Source organism: Trichosurus vulpecula, chromosome 3 (genome assembly GCF_011100635.1).
Source record: "Trichosurus vulpecula isolate mTriVul1 chromosome 3, mTriVul1.pri, whole genome shotgun sequence".
Taxonomy (NCBI): domain Eukaryota; kingdom Metazoa; phylum Chordata; class Mammalia; order Diprotodontia; family Phalangeridae; genus Trichosurus; species Trichosurus vulpecula.
In genome coordinates, this window is record NC_050575.1 from 127,415,272 (window position 1) to 127,438,268 (window position 22,997).

Below are 22,997 nucleotides of genomic sequence, written 5' to 3' on the forward strand. Positions count from 1 at the left end.
GATCTGTCAATTAACCCATTCGGTCAGTACAAAATATCTGCATGAGAGAATCTGGGAAAAGTTGTAAATTCTTGATCCTTTGGGTGCTGAGGGCTTCACGGGGGCTAGCAGGATTTATATTTAGCTAAGACAGTCCATAAATCTGTCCAGTTCCATTATATAGTCTCTGGGCATTCTGTTTGTTATTCTGGGTTATGAAGAGAAGTCTATCAACTGAGGCATGCAACAATGCTGGGGGATGCCTGCTGCTCTCCAAGGCTTCTAAAATCATTGCAAAGATGGGCAAGTGAACCTAGAAGTGATCCTATTAAATCTGCTTCATCTCTATACTAGGGACAATTTCCATGCCTAGAATACATTGTTTTGTTTTCTACCTGTTGAAATTCTTCCCAGAGGTCAATCTCCTACATAGGCCTTCCCTGATCACAGTAGCTTCAAGTGATTTCCCTCTCCTCAGATTTTCCATGAGGAGTTTTGGGGAGGGCTCCTTTGGTTGTCTACTTCATGTTACGTATACGAGTATACATCCTATTCCATTAGTAAGCCAGCTGAGGGTAAGAATTGTGTCATTTTTATCTTGTATATAAGCACCAAACATGATGGCTTGTAGATGATATTTTTGTCCAGACCTGTGGTTTCATTGATTTAGGGCACTCTTGGTGAGGAAACTCCAGCTACCAATGTAGATGAGCCACTGTTCTACAACTTAAAAGTCTTAAGGAGTGGCCTTCTCCACGGAATGGTAAAGTGCTAGGGTCAGCCAATGAGCGTGTCAGAGGGGAGACAAGAGCCCAGGCCTTCCTGATTCCAAGCCATCTCTCTACCTACTCTTACTCCATGCTGCCTCTCTATTATATCAAATTGGCATTTAATAAATGTTTAATTGACTTACACTAAAATAACATGACAGGCTTCATGCGTACATGTTAGCAGTAAACATTTGGGCTTGGTCATTAAAGCTCTAATGAGCTAGGGAAATAACATCTTTCTGAACAGGTCTTCCCACTTACACTCTCTTCGCCCTTTAATCTGACCCTAATAACATCAGAATAATCTTTATACAATGATCTTGCCAGGCTACTCTTTGGCTCAATGGTATTCAGCGTCTTCTATTACCCTGGACTGTAGAATTTAGATAAATTATCTAGATCAATTCTCCACTTTACAAAAGTGGATTGCCCAAGGTCACAGAGGTAAAAAAAAATAGTAGAATTGGGGTATGCCTACTAGAGAGCCAGGAGAGGGAATAGGCATTTGCTAAACACTTACTATGGGCCAGGGCATGGTGTTAAGCACTTTGCAAATATTGTCTCAGCTGACAGTCACAACAACCCGGTGAAGCACATGCATTATCCTCATTTTATAGTTGAGGAAACTGAGGCAGACACAGGTTGAATGACTTGTCCAGGATCACACAGCCTCTAGGTGTCCGAGGCCAGATTTGAACTCTTGTCTCTTTCTTGACTGCAGGTTGAGCAATCACTGAACTTTCACCATCTAGCTGCCTTTGTAGTACCTTTCCCTTGATATTCTAGGTACTCTGTAATTTGGTTCTACTTTATTTTTCCAGCATTATCTCATTCTGCCACACATTTGACACTCTAGTTCAAGTGGTCTACTATTTGTTCCCATCCACACCTTGAAGAGTTTCAGCTTTCCTGTCTTCCTTTTGCTAATTCTGTTGCCCGTGCTGTAAATGTCCTCCCTCCTCTTGTGTACCTGACCTTTTATTTTACATTTTTTGGAGGGGGGGGAGGCAGGGCAATTGGGGGTGACCAAGGTCACACAGCTAGTAAGTGTGTCAAGTGTCTGAGGCCAGATTTGAACTCAGGTCCTCCTGACTCTAGGGCCGGTGCTTTACTCACTGCTCCACCTAGCTGCCCCTGTACCTTACCTTTTAAGCTAAATTCAAAAGCCACATCATCCATTAAGGCTTCCTGGATCCCCCATTCAACAATAACATTTTTTTTATACCAGTCTACAGTACTCATCATATCTTATGTATTATAGTTATCTATATATTTTTCTCATCTACCTACCAGAGTATGTTCCTTTAGGACAAGTCAGGGACCCAGTCATCTGCACACTTAATAAATTTTTGTTGACTTGAATCCCAGATTACATTCCACTTGATCCAAAATTTCAACCCTTAAACATATTTTGAAATAAGTTGAGGCAAGCAATTAATCAACCATCAAGCTAAGTATTTTTTGGAAGGAGGGCAGCTATTCTTGTTGGACATTCTTTTAATATTCTTAAAATTTTTTTTTGATATTCTTTTAAAAAGAATTCCCTCCAGCCTCTTTTCCATCCATTGAGAAGGCAAGCAATAGGACACCAATTATATATATGAAATCATGCAAAACATTTTCATATTGGCTATGTAAACAATGCATTTATTAGGTAGTGTGACTTGGGTTTGAGTCAAGGTTCTCTATTTACAAACCAAGTAACCTTAGGAACGTCTCTTTTCATTCATTCATTTAACAAGGATTTATCAAGTGCCTGCCATGTATCGGGTACTATGTTAAGTAGGCATTGAGGAAACAAAGACAAAACTAGCCCCTCTCCTCAAAAAGTTTGGATTCTATTAAGGAAAAATATGAATTTTTTTTTACACAGATAAATACAAGATATATACAAGATAGATAGAAAGTAATATCCAGTCAGGACAAGACACCTAACAGCCAAGGGATGAGGTGGGTAAGGACAGGTCTTGTGAAGAAAGCAGCACATGAACTGGGTCTTGAAGAAAGCTAGGGATTCTATGAGGCAGGAAGTGAGGAAGGAATGCATTCCTGGCATGTAGGATCATCTATACTTGCTTTACACATACATTTGTTTGCATGTTGTCTCCCCCATTAGATTGTAAGTTCCTTGACAGCAGGGACTTTTGTATTTCCAGTGCTTGACACAGTGCCTGGAACACAGTAGGCTCTTGATGAATGTATATTGAACTTAACAGAAATTGAATATGGGCAGTAGGGAAAGGGCAGGAGAGGAAAGAGTCACTGAGAACTGCAAGGTAGCAAGCCTGGGTTACTAGAAGGATACTGTTGCCCTCAACAGAAATGAGTAAGTTAGAAGAGGAGGATTAGGAAGTAAATGAGTTCATCTTGAACATGGTACGTTTACAAAGTCCACAGAACAGCTGGTTTAAAATGACCAATAGAGAGCTGGTAATGTGAGACTCAGGAGAGGCAAAAACCTGCAAACACAGACCCAGGAGTCATCTGTTTTGAGATGATATTCCTCTGTAAAGTAATGCTGATAATATCCGCATTATCCCAGGGTTGTTGTTCAGAAAGTGATGTGTAAACAGCAAAACATCATGGTGACAGGCACTGATGTTAATAGAGTTGGGTATTTGATACCAGTTCAACCACAATTGTGTCTGCACTTAATGTAGTGCCTGGCACACAGTAGGCACTTAACACTTATTAACTGTAGGTGACAGAAATTTAGAATAGAACACACTCTAAAGATGAAATTAACTTACCAGTATAAAACCTTACTTGGTGAAATATTTACATATCAAACAATCTGGAGATTTTGTAGAAAAAAATTATGAAGCTCTTTTTAATGTGGTATCTGCAGACAATATAAATAGCTTACTTAAAGAATCTCAAGAATCCTTCAATCCCATATTTTCACAAAATGTAAGATCTGAATTTGTTTAGAAATGTTCAGCTCTCAGAAGTTCTATGTATTTGCAAGGGAAATGGACTAGGAGGCAGAAGACCCAAGTTTGCATCTTGGGTCCAACTGTGTTGACTGATGGTCAAAGCACATCATTCCCTCCTCTAGAAAATGAGCATAATGATACTCAAACCATCTATTTCACAAAGTTAACATGAATAAAGCACTTTTTAAATTGTAAAGTCCTATAAAATTGAGAACCATTTATTAGTGTTGCTTAAAGAATCAATTCGTTCACTTGACAGCCAGGCCTACCGTGGTGACTTCAGATATCAATTGCAAATGTCCAGCAGTCAGTCATAAACTGGTGTTAACTAAAACCACATGCTCCCAAAGTTTTGAGTGGTAATTCACTAGGCAGAGGGCTCTCCTTTTCAATCATCATCATGCCATAGCGAGTCTTACAGGTCCAAAAAAGGCTCCTCTGCAAATCACTTGCCAGGACTAAATGAAAAGAAGTTGCCAACATAAAATAGCAATGCTTAAAGAAAAGATCAGAGGATTTTGAGTGGATGGAGACTGCCTAGCACAGTGCCTCCCTCATTTTATAAAGAAAGAAATTGAGGTTCACAGAGAAGAGACTGACCCAAGGTAATAAAACTGAAGTTCAAATCCAGCTCTTTTTCCAAATATAGTGTTCTTTTCATTAGATCACACTGCCTCTCACCAGATATATTTAAAAAGTGAACCCTGAAGTGATCTTTTCTTCCTCAAACGTTCCTAGAATTCTCTTTCTGGAATACTTTGTTCCCATCACGTTATACTTCATACTATACACATTTCTTATTTGCATACACAATTCCACCAAAACTGCTCTCTCTAAAGTTAGCAATGATATCTTAATTGCCAAACCCAATGGCATTTTCTCAATCCTCATTCTGCTTGACTACTCTGTAGCCTCTGCCACTGTTGACCACTCTCTTTGCCTTGATGCTCTTTTCTCTCTAGGATATCATCACACCATCTTTTTTTTTTTTTTTGCTGGAACTTTATCCAGATCACATCCTCTAAGTGTAAGTGTTCCTTCCACAGGATTCTGTCCTGGGCCCACCTCTCTTCTCTTTCTATATTATTTCACTTGGTGATCTCATCAGTTTCCACATATTTAGCTCCTATTTCTATACTGAAGATCCCCAAATCTATCTATCCTGCCCCAAATTCTCTGCTGACCTCCAACCTCTCATCTCCAATGGCCTTTCAGACATCTTTAACTGGATGTCCAGTAGACATCTTGAATTTAACATTTCCAAAACTGAACTTATCTTTCTCCCTAAACTGTTCTCTCTCCAAATTTTCCTATTTTTTTTTTTTTTTTGGTTTTTTGGCAGGGCAATTGGGGTTAAGTGACTTGCCCAAGGTCACACAGCTAGTACATGTGTCAAGTGTCTGAGGCTGCATTTGAACTCAGGTCCTCCTGACTCCAGGGCCAACGCTCTACTCACTGCGCCACCTAGCTGGCCCAAAATTTTCCTATTATTATAGAAGGCGACACCGTTGTCCTTCAGGCACCCAAGCTAGATTTCACCTTCAACTCCTCACTATCTTTCACACTCTATATCTGATATGCTTTCTAGACCTGTTGATTTCATCTTTTAACATTTCTCCAATCCGCCCCTTTCTCTCCTCTGACACTGTCACCATTCTGGTGTAGGCCCTTATCACCTCATGCCTGGACCACTGAAATGGCCTGCTGGTGGGTCTGCCTACCTCAAGTCTCTCCCCACTCTAATCCATCCATTTAGCCACCAAAGTGATTTTCCTAAAGCACAGGTCTGACCATGCCATCTCCCTCTACTAGATAAACTTCAATAGCTCCTTATCACTTGCACAATCAAACACAGAATCCTCTATTTGGCATTCAAAATTCTTCAAAACCTAGCCCCCTCTTATCTCTCCAGTCCCTTTACATCTTATTCCCTACCGTGTATTTTCTTCAATCTAGCGACACTGGCCTCCTGGCTATGCCACAAACAAGACTCTCCATCTCTTGGTTGTGGGCTTTTTCACTGCCTGTCCCCCACTTCTGGAATGTTCCCTCTCCTTATAATCACCTCCTGGCTTCCTTTAAGTCCCAAATAAAAACCCACCTTCTGGAGGAATCTTTTCCCAAGCCCTCTTAATTCTAGTGCTTTCCTCTGTTAATTATTTCAACTGCTTATCTTGTATATCACTTGTTTGTTCATATTTGCTTGTTTGTTGTCTCCCCCATTAAACTATTAGCTCCTTGAGGGCAGGGGCTATCTTTTGCCTCTTTTTGTATCCCTAGTTCTTAATATAGTACCTAACACATAGTAGGAACTTAAGAAATGTTTACTGACTGAATGTTTGTGCCCCGTCCATCTCCCACCTTCATAGGATTGTAAGGTCTTTTTTAGGGCAGGGAATGTCACTTCTCTTTGTATACCAAGTACCAAGCATAATTCCAAGCATATAATAAGTACCTGATGAACTGAGTTGATTAAAAGTTTACCTCAAGGATGAGAAAAACAATAGAAAATAGTTGCAAATACAGAATATAGTTCACAGATGAAATCACTTTAGAAGGAAAACATTTGTATAGTGACAAACAGTATAGCCTAAGTAGATAAACACATAGTAGGAGCTTAATAAATGGTTGTTGAATGAATACTTCTATTGCACCTTGTAGTATATTTCTCATAATAAACCTGCCAGAGGTAGGTAGTAAAGGTGTGTATTCTTATCTCCATTTTATATATGAGGAAATCAAGGCTACAAGAGTCTAAATAATGTGCTCACGGTCACAGCTAGTAAGTGTCACTGTCTGGATGAAGACCATCTTTGGAAAATTTGCCAGTAGTCCCACACACTTATCTTAATCCGAATCTGAATCTGATTAGTACTCTTAAATTCCATTACTCAAGTAAATGGCCTAAGCTTCTATTATTTAGCAGTTTATAAAAGTATCATTTTCTTTGAAGTTGATTTTAATACGGCTAAATGGACTCATGCAGGAACTGAGTAGGTGATGATAGGAAAATGAAAAAACAACAATCCCACAGATAATGCCATATTTTCAACTGGGATTTTCTTTGTAAAATATCAGGATTGTTTTCCCCCCCTAATCTATAACACAAGATTATCGTATCTCATGAGACAAAACTTTTTGGTCACAACAAATTAGCTTGAAAATGTACTCACTGAAAAATTTACTTAAATCAGGAGGAAAAAAAATTGCTTTTCATTTTATAAATTACTTCTCAAGTCTCTCAAGAATTTGTTTTGTTTCATATTAACCAACACTATTATCATATGAACATTTCCCATGTTCCCAGTTACTGGGACTCCCAACTCCTGTGTTATCCTTGACTCCTCACTCTCACCCCACACGCACAATCCACGGCCAAATCTTGTTCCCCTTTTGCAACAGTTGTTGTATACTGCCCCTTCTCTTTCCATTTACATGGTTGCAATCCTAGTTCAGGTTCTTATCATCTCTTGCCTGAACTATTACAATAGCCTTCTAAATGATCTCCTCTCAAGTATCTCCCCACTTCCAAGCTGCCAAGGTAATTTTTCTAAAGTGTAGGTCTGGTCATGTCACCTCCCTAGTCAATGAGTTACTTCTAGGATCAAATATGGATTCCTCTGGCATTTAAATCTTTTTATAACCTTACCCTTTCTAGTCTTCTTACACTTTACTCTCCTCCATGTACTCTTTGATCCAGCTACCACACTGGCTTATTTAAACATAATTCCATCTCTCCCATGTCTGTGCCTTCTTCCTGGCTGTCTCCCATGCTGGAATACTCTGCTTCCTTACCTCTACTTCTTAAGTTTTCCTACATTCCTTCAAGACTCGGCTCAAATCTCACCTGGAAGAGGCCTCTTCCTCTCCCCATATGACCTTCTGATGAGTCTATATATTTCTAGGATGCACCTGGTTGTTTACTAAGTTGACTCTTCTACTAGAATGTATGCTTCTTAAGAGCATTAATTATCTTGTATCCTCAGAACTTAGCACAATGTGCTAAGAGAGAAGTATTATCTTTGCTATTATTACTATTAATGACTCACATTTCTATGGTGCTTTAATGTTGCCAAAATAACCCTTGTATGTGGCAGCATTATTTCTCCTCATTTTGGATAGAAAGAGTCAAGGAACAAGGCATTATCATATTATTTTCCCTTTATATCTAACATTCTACAGACTATTGAATAGATGGATAAAATAACTGCTTTTTAAAAACTGAATAAAAGTATAATGATGTAAACTCATTTTCCGTAGGCTCATTGAAAGCATCCTCAGCACTATTGAGGTACCAAATAGGAAACCAGGGATTTTCACATGCTTCTGAATTCCTCAGGTAAACCTCTTTTATTTTGAAAGCTTTTCATCCAGGTAGCTTAGAAAATAATGAGAATTTGGCACAGCAACATTTATTAAAAATGATTTCATTAAGTTTTTATGGGTAATATAACATCTGGGTGATTGTAAGTAACAGTTCTGTCAGAGAGAAGTTTCTTGGCTCAGCACTCTACAATAGTTGAGGTACATATTTGTGGAATGAGGATTTGTTGTTTGAGTCTATTAAAGACTGTGAACTTCTAATGCATAATGCTAGCTACCTGGCCATGCATGTTTTATTAACTTGGTAGATCCTAAACTTTGGCTGTCTGAAATGTATTGCACAATCTCTGCTACTCCCTCTCCCCTCAAGTCTCCCATAATCTGTGTTGACCACCAAATCAAGGCTCCTTAAAGACAATCCTTCTATCATTTCTGGTGATTAGGACCTGGTCTTGAATTTCCATCATAAACCTTTCCGTCTTCACTAACAGATCAACATGCCTCAGGCATTTGTTCCTTATTTCTTTGTCTACAACTAGCTGGTCTCTATTCATGAGGCTGTGACTCGCAGAAGTTCTTTTGATTCACCTCTTTGTATCTCACATTTCATGTGCTCTACCACAAATATCACACGTTCTGTCCAATGGTGTGTGCCTGTTATCATCCTTTCTTGTTGCTAGATGAAGTGATGTCTACTTCCCATTGTTATAATAACAATAATAATCATTACTATGTTAATCCATCCGTAGAGAATTCCTGGCAAGGAAACATGCAGATGAGTATCCATTCTGCAACTTACAAAGAAGTGCTGTGGTCACTGAGAGGTGAAGGGACTTGCCCAGGGTCACATAATCCATAAATGTCAGAGGTGGGTCACCCTACCTCTGAGGCTCTTTCCCTATCTACTACACAACGACTCTCTTGAATATTATGATGACCATCTTTTGCACCAGCCATTCTCTCCTATTTCCCCCAATTTGACCCCTTGGTAAACCAGTTCAATTGTACATTATCCCTGTTCTCTTGGATCACTAGTCCCCTTATCATATCACTGATTGTGCTTTGCCAGACTTAGCCTTGGATCACTCCCACCACATCTGCTACCTTCATTCCCACACATGCACCTGAACAAAGGTAGAGAAAATCACACAACCATTCTGATACTGTACATTACAAATTTGTTATACAACTTCAACTGGGTCCTCACTACTGCTAGGCAATCCTTCTATAGATTCTTTATTACTTCATTATCCCTTTCTCCACAGGCTCTTCCATTTTCATCCCTCCATCAACCTTTGATTCCCCCACTTCCACCCTCTCAGCTGGGAAATGTGCCTTATATCTTACAGAAAAAAAGTTGAGGCTACTTGGCATGAACTCCTTCTCTCTTCTTCCTCATCTCATACCACTCATATATCTTCTGCTACTATCTCCTTCTTTGCCCCTGTTTCACATGAAAAGAAGAACTTCTTATCAAAGCTAACCTCCCTACCCGTATAAGCAATCCTATTCCATTCTGTCTCCTGTGACAGATTGCTTCCTCTGTCACCCCCAACTTTATCACTTATTTTCAACCTTTCTCTTTCTAGCTCTTTTCCTATTTCCTACAAACATGCCCATGTCTCCCTCATCTTCAAAAAAACCCTCACTTGATCCTTCCATTCCCACTATCACCCCACATCTCTTCTGCTCTTTGTGGCTAAATTCCTTGAAAAGACTTTCTAGAGTAAATGCCTCTACTTTCTCTTATCTTACTCTGTTCCTAACCGCTTACAATCCAACTTCTGGCTGCAACATTCCACTGACACTGCTCTCTCCAAAGTTACCAATGACCTCTTAGTTGTCACATAAAATGACCTTTTCTCAATCCTTCTTCTTCTTGCCTGCCCTGCTCTGACATTGTTCAACACCCTCTTCTCCTTGATACTTTCTTCTTTTTAGGTTTCTGCAATAACCACTCTCTCCTGATTTGTCTCTTGTCTGTCGGGCTTCTTTGATGGATCCTCATCCAGACAACACTTTCTAAAGGTATGTATCCCGCAGAGTTCTGTCTTGGCCTCCCTTCTCTTCTCTTGCTATACAACTTCACTTGGTGATCTTAAAAGCTCCCATGGAATTTAAAATACTATCTCTATCTGACAATTCTTAATTGTACCTATGTTTCCCTAGCCTCTTTGATAACCTCTAATCTTGTCTCTCCAATTCCCTACTTGATATCTCAAATTGTAAGTCTCAAAGATATCTTAAACTCAACATGTCTCAAACTAAACCCATTATGTGTCCCCTAACCCCTCCCCCACATGCTAACTTCCCTATTATTATAGAGGGTGACACCATCCTCCAGTCCCCCAGGGTCCTAACCTAGGTATCAACCTCAATTCCCCACTATCTCTCACCCAATCTGTTGCCAAGATCTGTTGATTTCACCTTTGCAACAAATATGCCTCCTTCTCTCACTTGACACAGCTACCACTTATCTTGTCCCAAATCCTCTGCTGATCTCTAATGTTGCATCTCCAACTGCCTTTCAGACATCTTGAACATGTCCAGTAGACATCTTAAACTCAGTATGTCCCAACAGGTTGCTTTTTAACCTTTTACTAAGCTCTTTTATGAGAACGTTTATTGTAGAGAACACCACCATCCTCTCAGTCCCTTAGGCTAGCAACCTAGGAGTCATCCTGGACTTCTAATCATCTCTCACCACCATCCCCCCTTCCCCATATCCAAGCTGTTGCCAAGGTCTGTCTATTTCACCTCTGTAACAACTTTCCAATACACCCCCTTCTCTCCTCTGACCCTTTTATCACTCTAGTGCAGGCCCTCATCACCTCATGCTTGGACTACTGTAATAACCTGTTGGTGGGTCTGCCTGTCTCAAGTCTTTCCCCACTTCAATCCATCTATTTGGCCACCAAGGTGATTCTCCTAAAGCGCAGGTTCAACAACATCACCCCCCATTCAATAAGCTCTAGTGGCTCCCCATTGCTTCCAGGACCAAATACAAAGTTCTCTGTTTGTCATTCAAAGCTCTTCATAATTTTTCCCCCTCCTACATCTCCACTCTTCCTATACCTTCCTCCTCACCACATACTATTTAATTCTTTGGCCCAGTGACACTGGGCTCCTGGCTGTTCCACAAATAAGATACTCCATCTCTCAGCCAGGGTATTTTCTCTGGCTGTCCCCTAGGCCTGGAATGTTCTTCTTCTTCATCTCTGCATCCTGGTTTCCATTAGGCGCTGAATAAAACCCCATCATCTCTAGGAAGCCTTTCTCAACCTCTCTTAACTCTAGTGCCTTCCTTCTATTACTTAAATTCTTACTAATTATTGATACACGTACAGTCAATCCTTTTACCATCTGCACATTTAACTTTCATGACTTCAAGCATTTGCATGACTTTATTAGTCACTGTCACTTTTGCAGTGGCAACCACATACATTCATAGCTATGTACAATAGAGGGGGAAAAATGATAGGTGTGATGCACACAAGTTTGTGGAGTGGCTGGTATCCTACTAGGTGCTTCACTGGTCTAATTCACCTTACCATTGTAAAATGCTCCCTATACATTTATTGCATATTTTCCTTGTTTGCCTTTAAAACTAGAATTTTGTGTTGCAATTATGCTTGCCAACATTGGTGTAAGTCCTTTGCACACTAAGCCCAAGTATACGAAGTCAATGACTTGGCTTAGTGAGAAAATAAAAGTGTTAGATAAACTTCATGCTGGAATGTCTGTAGCTACTGTCAGCCATGAAAGATTACAGTTTTTGGTGGTCACAGGAACCTAACCCCCAAGTTCCCACAGGTTCGGTGTATCAACATTCACATTTTTTAGTTTCATGCTGTTTTCTAGAAATGTTACCTCCATGAAAAGTGAGGATTGATTGTAGAAATAATATTTGCATTATTTTTTATATTGCTAGTATCATATGATTTATAACACTATTAATTACTGACATAAGTAGTGATGACAATAACTTAGTAAAATTCACATTTATATAGTGCTTAGTGTAAAAACTATTTTATGTTTTCTAACTCAATTCAACAAGCATTTATTAAACACTGGATTGGTACAATGTAAAGAAGAGGAGTTCTTAAGTCAGCAGACTTGCATTCATACGTCACTTCTGGCACTTACTGCCTAAGATTTTAGGCAAGTAAATTAACCTTTCTGAGCCTCAGTTTCCTCATCTGTAAAAGACAATGGAATCAAACTTTTAAGGGATTCTGAGGCCTTGATTTATGATCCTAGATATAAAGTGCTATGCTAGGCACTGGGGATACAAAGGCAAAATGAAACAGTCCCTGCTTTCAAGAAATTTATATTCTTTTTGTGAGTGGTAGGTTGTATCATTTAAATAGACAAATAAATGAAATTTGAGGAGAAAGAGTAGAACAACTAGAATGTAGATCAAGAAAAGCTCACCAAAGGAGGCAGTGCTGGAGATGGGTCTTGAAGGAAGTAAGGAATTCTAAGAAATGGAAGAAAAGATGCATACTACTGTCCAAATGAACAGAGAGGTAAGAAAGAATTCCAAATGTGTCTAACAGCTAGTAGGCCGGTTTGGTTGGCTTGTGGGGTACATGAGGTAAACTAATGTGAAAGCCAGAAAAGTTAGGTTACAGCCAGGCTGTCATGGCTCTAAATGCTAAGCCAAGGAGTCTGTATTTCACTTTTGAGGCAAGAATGGCCACCGAAAATTCTTAAGACAGTGCTGCCCTAAAAACACTGGGGATACAAAAAAAAAAAGAGCAAAAAAGTCTCTGCACTCAAGGAAGGAGTTCACAGTCTAAGGGAGGAGAGAACATGCAAACAGTTCTGTACAAACAATACATATAAAGGCTGAGTAGGAGATAATCTCAGAAGAAAATCGCGAAGATTAAGGAGGACCGAAAAAGGCTTCTTGCAGAAGTGAGACTTCAGCAGAGAAATGAAGGAAGCCAGATAGGTTTGCAGGCAAAGGATAGGGAGGCGGATAGTTCCAGGCACAGAGGGACAGCTAGTGAAAATTCACAGCCAGGAGATGTGGAGTGTTGTGTACAAGGAATGGCAAGGAAGCCAGTGTCAATGGAAAACAGATTACATGGTGGAGGAGGCTGTAAGGTGTAAAAGAATGGAAAATAGGAAGGGTTCAGGTTATGAAAGTCTTTAAAAGCCAAAGATAATTTTAAATTTTAAATTTGATTCTGGAAGCAACAGGGAACCATAGGAGTTTGTTGAGTAAGGTGGTAACATGGACAGACTTGCACATTAGTAGCATCAGTTTGACAGCTGAATGGAGGATAGCCTAGAGTGGGGAGAGGCTAGAAGGAGGAAGTAGGCTATTGAAATAGTCCAGGTCACAAGTTAATGAGGGCCTGATTCAGGGTCATGATAGTGTCAAAGGAGAGAAGGGAGACTATGAAAGATGTTACAAAGATAGAATCAATAGGATTTGGCTACTGATTGGATATGGGGGGTGAGAGATTGAGGTGCTGAGGTTGACACCTACATTACAAGGACCTGGATGTCTGGGAGGATGGTGGTACCCTTGACAGTAATAGGGAAGTTGGGAAGACAAGGTTTTTTGAGGAAAGATAATGAATTAACATTTAGACATACTGAGTTTAAGATATCTATGAGACATCCAGTCTGAGATGTCAAGCAGGGAGTTGGAGATGTGAAACTGGAGGTCAAGAGAGAGGTTAGCGTTGAACAAATATATCTGAGAATTATCTACATAGAGATGATAATTGAATCCTTGAAACCAATGAGATCAACTGAAATCATACACACACACACACACACACACACACACACACACACATATATATATATATATATATATATATATATATATATATCTTTATAGGACCAGGACAGAACCTTGGGGGTCACCCGTGATTAGTGGGTACGAACAGGACACAGATGTAGCAAGCAAAGGACACAGAGATGGAGCAATCAGATAGGTAGGAGGAGAATCAGAAGAGCAGTACAACATTGTGAAAACCTAGAGAAAAGACTACTAATGAGAAGAGGGTGATAGAAGCTACAGAGTGGTCAAAGATGAAGAGGAGAAAAGGCCATTAGATTTGGTAATTAAGGGATCATTGATAACTTGGCAGAGAGTAGTTTCAGTTCAATGATAAGTCTGGAAGCCAGACTGTACAGAGTTAAAAAGAGAGTGAGAAGAAAGTGGTGCATTGGTTGTAGATTGCCCTTTCAAGAAGTACATTCAAAAAAGGAAAAGAAATATAGGATGATAACTAGCAAAGATGGATGGATCAAGTGAGGGTTTTCGGAAGATAGGGGAGACTTAGGCATGTTTTTAGGCCATAGGGAAGCAGATGGAGACAGAGAGACACTGAATATAAGTGAGAGAGTAGAGATGACAGAGAGGGTAATATGCTGAAGAAGATGGGATGGAATGGGATTTGTTATGCATGTAGAGGGGTTTGCGTTGTTAAGGAAAAGGGCTACATCTCATGAGACGACAGTAAAGGAGAAAATGGCTGAAGTTATCTAGGTGATATGACACGAGAGGGCAAGAAGAAGGAGCTCTAGGCAAATGGCCTCTTTTTTTTCAGGGAAATATTAGGCAAGATTCCAGCTGAAAGGGCAGGGTGGGGGGGCGGTGGAGAGCTAAGAAATGACATGAACACATTGATGCTTAAAAGTAAATCATTTTGGTAGCTATGCGAAGGATGGATTGGAGGGGAGAGACAGAAGCAGAGAGAACAATTAGGAAACAAGTGCAAAAGTCTAGGCGAAAGGCAGTGGAGGCCTGAATTGGTACGGTGATCATGTGAGTGGAGGGAAGGGAACAAATGCTAAAGATGTAAGTGTAGAACTCACAGGACTTGGCAAATGATTATGAGAATGAGGGGGGAGGAAGAATAAAGGGTCAAAGAGTACTCTGAGGTTGTGAACTTGGGTGACTAAAAGGATGGTAGTACATGTTATAGAATAAGAGAAGTTGGAGTAGAGGAAAAGTGGAGGGTTAGGGAGGAAAATAATGAGTTCTGTTTTGTGTGAGTTGAATTTCAGCTTCCTCCAGGAATTCAGGTGGAGATGTCCAGCAGGGAGTTGATACAGGAAAGGAGCTCACAAGAATAAATGGCATTAGACACACAGATTTGTAGGTCATCTGCATAGATGTGATAATTGAGATAACGGGAGCTAATGAAATCACCAAGAAGAAGTATAGAGAGAAGGGGGGAATGGGGCAGAACTTAGAGGGACACCCAGAGTTATGAGGATGAGAGATGGCTGATGACCCAGCAAAGAAAAATGAGAGGCAAGAGTAAGATGGAAGGAAAAGAAGCAGGAGAGAGCAGAACTGTGAAAACTGAGGGAGAAGAGCTATCCGGGAGCAGTCACAACTACCCTATGCTGTAGTTTTCCTAAGCCCATTTTATAAATGAGGAAACTAGTTCAGAGAGGAAATGATGTGGCTCCAAGTCCCAAAATTGGATCAGGATGTGACCCAGGGTCTATGGTTCCAAACCACACCAAAGACATACATTTATAGTATTCAGTTTTTCATGTAAATAATACTTCAGATTTATACAATTTAATTGATTATGTTAAAGACCTATTATGTTGAACCATTTAAATGAATACAATTACAAAGGATTTTGCTTAAGATTTATATGAACTGATATAGAATGAAGTGAACAGAACCAAGGGAACAATTTTTATAATAAAAGCAATATTGTAAAGACAACAACTTGAAAAACTTCAAGAACTGTGACCGGTTATGATTCCGGAGGATTCATGATGAAGCATGCTACATACCTTCTGACAGAAAGGTAAATGTTCAGAAAGGTGATACATTCAGAGTGCACAGCGAGATATTTTTAAAAAATATGCCCAATATGGGAATTCGTTTTACTTGATGATACATATATACCAAAAGGATTTTTTCTTTCTTTTTCAATGGTAGGGGAGGGTTAGGGTGAGGGTGAGAAGTGGGATGGAAAGAAGGTGGATTTTTATTACATAAAAAAATTAAAATTAAAAAAAAAACCTTCCCTTTTAACAACTCTGTTTTATCGTATGTCCCCAATACTTAGCATAGTATCTGACGTATGGGTAGTACAGTATTATTATCCTCATTTCATAGGTGACGGTGGGTCTTTTCTAATAGTATATACCCAGTATCATCAGGGTCTAGTGCCAGGGTTCTTTCTATTACTTCATGATGCCGCCTGTATAAATGACCCAACATTGATAGAGCATTATTGGGCTGTAACTAAGAGCTGGTATGTCCACACTGCCTGCAATTTCCCAGCTATTCTAAGAACCTATATGCAAAGTGCAATTTCTACCTGAATGCAATTATTTTGTGTTTTGAATTAATCCAAGCATTTGCTAACAGGAACTGCAATTTACCACTATCTAGCTGTGAAGTCCTGCTAAGAAGAAAAACAGGAGTAAAAAATTAAAATGGAAGGCTTTTGTTCACTTGCTGACAAACTATTTAAAAAACAAATATAAAAAACTATAACCCAACACAAAGAACTAAAGATTCTTGACATTAAAAAAGAGAAAAGGGCATCTAGTTGTACCAGTGCTGGCTCATTTGACCGAAAAACTACCTTTTTTGAGTGACTGAAAAATGTTGCTTTCTCTGTCTGTTAATAATGGATCATTGTGATTTTTCTGCCAGGGCTTGCCAATTCCTCCAGGAAGCCATCTTTGCTGTCTCAAGTTGGTAGTGACCTTATGCCTCAGACCTCACAAAGAACTTTGTTTTACAGTTCTCTAATACATTTATCATGGTATATTGTATATTATAGTTATCTGTGTATATGAGTTAACCTCCTACTGTACTGTAAGCTTTAATAGGGCAATGCATATATCTTAAACTGTATTTCACCAACGTCTAGCATAGACCTCTCTGCACATAGTAGGCGATTAATAAATTTTTGCTGAATGAGACAAACCAAAAGCTCCTTCACAAGAAGAGACAAAATATATCCCCCAGATCAAAGGTACATAAGATCATAGCATCTTAGATTTATAACTAAAAGAGGATTTAAAGCTCATTTAGTCAAGCCCTCATTTTTGTGATGAAAAAAACAAGACCCAAAGAGGTTGAGTGACTTCTCTAAGTCACACAGGTAGTCCCCAAGTGGGAGAATAATCATTGAAACCTTGATCCTCTGGTGACAAATCCACAGCAAGTGCAGAGAATGGGCCACCAGGATTGTGAAAGGACAGAACTGTACTCTACGTGAGAATCACTGAAGGAACTGGGGATATTTAACCCAGGGCAGTAGGGTGGCACAGTGGACAGAGGGCCAGGCCTAGAGTCAGGAAGAATCATCTTCCTCAGTTTAAATCTGGCCTCAAACACACTTATCAGCTGTGTGACCCTGGGCAAGTCACTTAACCCTGTTTGCCTGTTTTCCCTCTATAAAATAAGCTAGAGACGGAAATGGCAAACCACTCCAAGTATCTTTACAAGAAAACCCCAAATGGAGTCATGAAGAATAGGATGGGACTGAAACAACTGAACAACAACAAACTTAGGGAAGAGAAGTTCTAGGTAGGATATGATTCCGTCTCCAAATATCTGAAGGGCTATTATAGGGAAGAAGGATTAGATGTTGTTTGGCATCAGAGTACATAACTAGGAGCGATGGCTATAAATTATAGATGGCAAGACTTCAGCTTTATACTAGGAAAATGTCCTAATAGTCCAAATGCAATATAGGCTACATGAGGAGGTAGTGGGTGTGTTATCACTGATGGTCTTGAATCTGATTCTATGTGGCTACTTGGCAGAAAAATAGTAGAAACGATCCTTGCTTAGGCAGGAATTGCACTAGCTAAGGTCTTTTTAACTTTGAGATTCTATTATTCCAGTGCTTTTAATGATCCCAAGTTTCTCCCTGAGACAAACATCCACCTTCTTAACATCCATATTCTTGTGAGGGTATATGCTGTGAGTCACAGAATACCAATCTCTGAAGAATTCAAGTTGCAAATCACTCAATTGGAAACGAAGACATAACACTGTAGGTGCTAAGTGGCTACAGCAAATTATCATCAAAAAACTGCGTAGCAATGGTATAAAAAGTATCATCAAAGAAATGTGTAGTCATCCAAGAAGGTGAGTCAGTCATGTAGGGAGGGCAAAGGAGAACAGAGGAGGAGCCCATATGCTCCACTGGTTACCCCACAACACGAGTAGATGGAGAAGAAGGTTCCCATGTGGAACTGACGGGGGGAATTAAGGGAAGACTCAGACAGGTGTTATAGAACATGAGGAGGTATGAACAGATTAGGACCTGCACCACTGGAAAGAGCACCCACACTGATGAGGTTACAGACCCATTGTAATCACACTCTATGTATTTTATTTCATATCCATTAAATACAATTAGGGTCTATTCTCCAAACCCAGGTTTACATGAACTCTCAGCTTTAAACACAATCTTATAATTAGCAGTAGGAAAGAGACCAATTTATTCTGAGAACCCCGTGGAATTAATCATATACTTTTTGGGAGCACTGAGGGGCCCTGGGGTTTTGTCCCTGTGTGTACCTCCTACACCCACTATTGCTAAGAATAGGTTAATGCAGAAAGCCAAATTCAAATATTCCAGTTGGGGTGTGAAAAAACCATAATATAAGAAGGGTAAGAAAGAAAGGGTAGGGAGAGAAAGAATATAGGAAAGTACTTTAACACCCAAGAATAAAACCTTTAATAAAAACTCCCACTTCCTCAGTATCAAAAAGGCCATTTGAACTCTGATTTTGGAATGCCAAATTGAGGGAATTACATGTATTAGTACACATCTTAGAAATAAAAGGAACCCAAGGGAATATATTGCCATGGAACACAGAATTTTGGAATTGGAAGGGGCCTCAAAAAGAACTTTAAAACATAGAATATAGAGTTAGAAGACACCTAAAATATAAAACCGAACAACACAAAGCACAGAATGTTAGAGTGACCTTAAAGGTCAGAGAATTCAATCAATCAGAATTGGAACAGACTTCAAAGGTTACCTAGTCCAATACATACTTGAATAGGAATTCTTTGGTCACTCAGCCTCAATTGGAAGACCTACAAATTGACGACCTCCTGAATCAGTTCCTTCCCTTTTCGACTGTTCTTATGGTTAGGAAGTTTTTCCCTTACATCAGATCTAATCTACCTCTGCAATATCCTCCCCTAGCCCCTAATTCTGCCTTCTGGGGATAAAGCAAACCCCTCTTTGAGAAGATGGCCCTTCATATACAAGTAACAAGTCTCTAAGTCTTCTCTTCTCCAAGGCTGAACATTCCTACTTCATTCAAATGATTTCTGGATGGCACCCAGCCACCTTCCTCTGAACATGCTCTGCTTCTTCCTTCTAAAACGAGGCACCCATCAGTGAACAGAGCCCTCCAGACAGGATGTGCCCAGGGAAGAGCACAGCAGGGCAATCTCCTTACTTCTTCTGCTCACAGCTTCTATTAATTCACTCTAAGGATTGAATTAGGTTTTTGGGGTTTTTTGCCTCTGTGCCACACTCATTTTACTGATGAAGAAATTGAGGCTCAGAAATGACTCAAAATCATACAATATGTTTGTGCCAGAGACAAGACTGGCCCTAGGGGTCTTGACTCACAATTCAGTGGATTCCTGTGCCCTTCCCCCTTCCCAACTCCCCTTTCCATTAATTATTTAGAAAGGTTAACTAAGAGATAACTTCAGAACATCACTGATTTTTATAAAGAATGCTAGCATATCATTTCCTTAATAAGAAGCTCAATCTTTTCTGGTACTCATTTAGCTCTTGTAACATTATTTTCATATTTTTTGAAATTGTAGGATTTTTTGCATTTGTTGAAATGTCATCTATTGGAGTTGGAGCCAATATAAAGAAATATAATTGTCAAGATCATGTTTTCTTTCAAGGAATTAAAATTTGAATTCAACAAACATGTATTGAATACCTAACATATGTGGAACACTGCACTAGGCCCTGGGGGAAATACAAAGTTTGAGTAAGAGATGGCACTTTTCATCAGGGAGTTTACAGGCTGGTGGGACAACAATACAGACCTTTCTGATGACTACAAAGTTGATAGTCTTGAGATATAAACCCTTAATCACCAATGGCCATGTCTGGGATTTTTGTTCATAGATATCAATAATGACATACTATCTTTTTGTTCATGGGAGAAAGTGCCAGGAAATCCAGCATCAGTCTCTGTTCTTACACATCATATGACAAAAAAGCATTTTCAAATTAAAGACAGTATGAAATGCATGAGAAAGAAAAAGGAGGAAGGCAGAGGGAGGAAAGAGAGGGGAAGAGAGGCAGAGAGGGTAAAGGGAGAGGGGGCGAGAGAGAGCGGGTGAGAGAGAGAGAGAGAGAGAGAGAGAGAGAGAGAGAGAGAGAGAGAGAGAGAGAGAGGGTGGGCCTTGGGGGGAGGGGAAAGAAGAGAGGGTGAGAGAATGCTCATATAAATGCAAGCGAGGCAGGAAGAGAAAGGGAGAAGGATATCTATTGGGAGGGTGCCTTGTAGAAGAGGGTTGTACTAGGTGATCTCCAAGGTGCTTTCCAGTTTGAACATTCTATACTCCAATACCTTGTGTTCTGAGATGCTATCTAGCCGTAATACTCTATGTTCTAGAGGCCTGACATTCTGTGGCAATGAGAGAGGACTGGCTAATAGCTTCTAGGGAACTTAGCCCTGAGTCGAAGATGAGGCACACCAGGAGTACTAACTCTTTAAGGCCATAGTAACAATAGTAATAAACACCTAACATTTTCATGGTATTTAAGGTCTGAAAAGGGCCTCACCTATTTTTTCTCATTTGGCTCCCATAACAACCCTGAGAGGCAGCTGCTATTATTGTTGCCATTTTACAGACAGGGAAACTGAGGCAGAGAGGTTAAGTGATTTGTTTTGGGTCATACAACTATCAAGTGTCTACAGAACATGAACTCAAATTTTCTTGATTCCAAGTGCATTTCTCTATCCACTACACCACCTGGCTGTTACCTAGGGTAACATTATTTCATACTAAAAATATCCACTAGGTTAGTGATAAATAAAGCCTCTTCCTCATATGATCCATTTTCAAGTTATAAGAATTCACAATTCATATTTTACCCTGAACAACAATTTTGAGAGTCATAAAAATGGTTAAAAAGTCTCCTCATGGTTTAGCTTTTTCTAAACTTTTACGAACATCTGCCACATTCATTTGAAGTTTAAAAAATTCTGGCACATATGCAAAGGCATAATAAGGTGCCTATAGCTTTTGAGAAGAATTAACAAGACAGTCAAAAATAAGTCTTTTTAAATCCTTTGCTGAATTGCTAGTGAGAATGACAGTGTAAGAGAGAATGCATCTTCTCTCCCTATGCTTTCTGGGGAATAGCAACAAAAACCTTCATTCATTCAATAACAATTTACCGAGCACCTATTATGTGCAATGAATGCCAAAATAAAAAAAAAAAAGCATAGTTCCTTGCCCTCAAGAAGCTTAGCTAATACAACGTGTGTAACAGCTACAATGTGAAAGTTTCAGGAAATAGAGAGCTCAACTCCAAGTGGAGACTTTAGGAAAGGTTCTCCAAAGAAGGCAGCATCTGAGCTGGGCTTTGGAGGATGAATAGGAGTTGACAGGTGGAAAAGGGCATCGAGGAGTGCCGGGTTAGAGTCCAGATACACAAAAGCATTGTTCTCAGGTAGGAAAAAAAAAAGTTGTCAAGCAGTCCATTTTAGATGGAACATCAAGTGTGTTAAAGGGAATAGTGGATAATAAAATTAAAGAGATGGCTTAGAACCAAATTGTAGAAGGTTGTAAAGAGGATCACAGAATGTTATAAGTAGATGGGATCTCAATGATTGTCTAATCCAACTCTCTCATTTTGCAAATGAGTTAACTTCAGCCAGAGAGACAGGACATGTGACTTGTCCAAATACACACATTTTATGAGTGGTAAAGCTTGAGTTGGAATATAGGTCTTCAGATTCAGCTTTTCCCTCTACACTATGCTGCCTGTCTAAAAGACTTAGAGGAGATAGGTTATTTGCCTTCGGTTATCTTAAGAGCTGTCCTGTGGAAGAGAGATTAAAATTGTTCTAGGTCCCAATGATAGAATTAGGAGCAATGTGTTTATCAAGTTTTAAGGAAGCAGATTTCAGCTTAATAACTGAATAATTAGATCAGCCCACAAATAGAATGGATTCCTTTGGCTACAACGAGTTGTTCATCAGTGGAAATCTTTTATGCAAAGCCAAGGGAAATTAAAGAGGGGATTCTTGCTCAGGTAGGGGTTACACTAGATGCTCTTTGAGGTCCCTTTCAGCTCTGAGGTTTCCATAGTTCAGCAATGCATAGTGAAAAGAACACTAGATTTAGAATCAAGGGACTTCAGTTTGACTGGCAGTTCCGCTATTTAATGCCTATGTAACATAGGTAAGTCATTTCAATCTGTGGGCTCGAGTTTTCTCATTTGGAAAATGAAGGGGTTGGATTAGATGAACTCTAAGGTCTCATCAGGCTCTGAATCTTATGATAGGAGGTGTCTCTTTAATTCTTGAATTTTTAATGTTGTTTTTCATTCTAATTCTCAATGGTATTCTTTCTACTGTAGCTTTGATTCTACCTCAGTTCTTATAAACAAAGGATAGAAAAGAAAAAAAAAGTTCAATACAATACAATCTGAACACATAATCTGTGACAGTCCATAAACCCTACACTTTATATACCCAGGGCTGGGTGATGACAGAAAGGCAGAGTTAACAGAATGTAGGAGCCACATGGCCAGCCTGTCAATTTAGAAATTGGAGCAGATTTTTAATGGTCTATTTTGATTGAGATTCTCAATGTCAAACCAACAGGTTTTCCGATAACCAACTCTTTTCGTTTCGTAAGCACAATAGCACTGTGTGCAACAAATAGTGAAGAAGCAGGTGGTCTCAGTCGACCTACAGTGAATTGAACAGAAAAGAAGAGGCCACATTTCCTTCAAGACAAGAA

At 39.5% G+C, this 22,997-nt stretch overlaps 1 protein-coding gene across 4 annotated transcripts in view; it reads right to left on the bottom strand.

Annotated features, from left to right (window-relative positions):
- Window positions 1-22,997, bottom strand: part of DENND1A (DENN domain containing 1A) — a 697,281-nt gene that overhangs the window by 249,827 nt on the left and 424,457 nt on the right. The gene's annotated exons all lie outside the window — the stretch shown is intronic.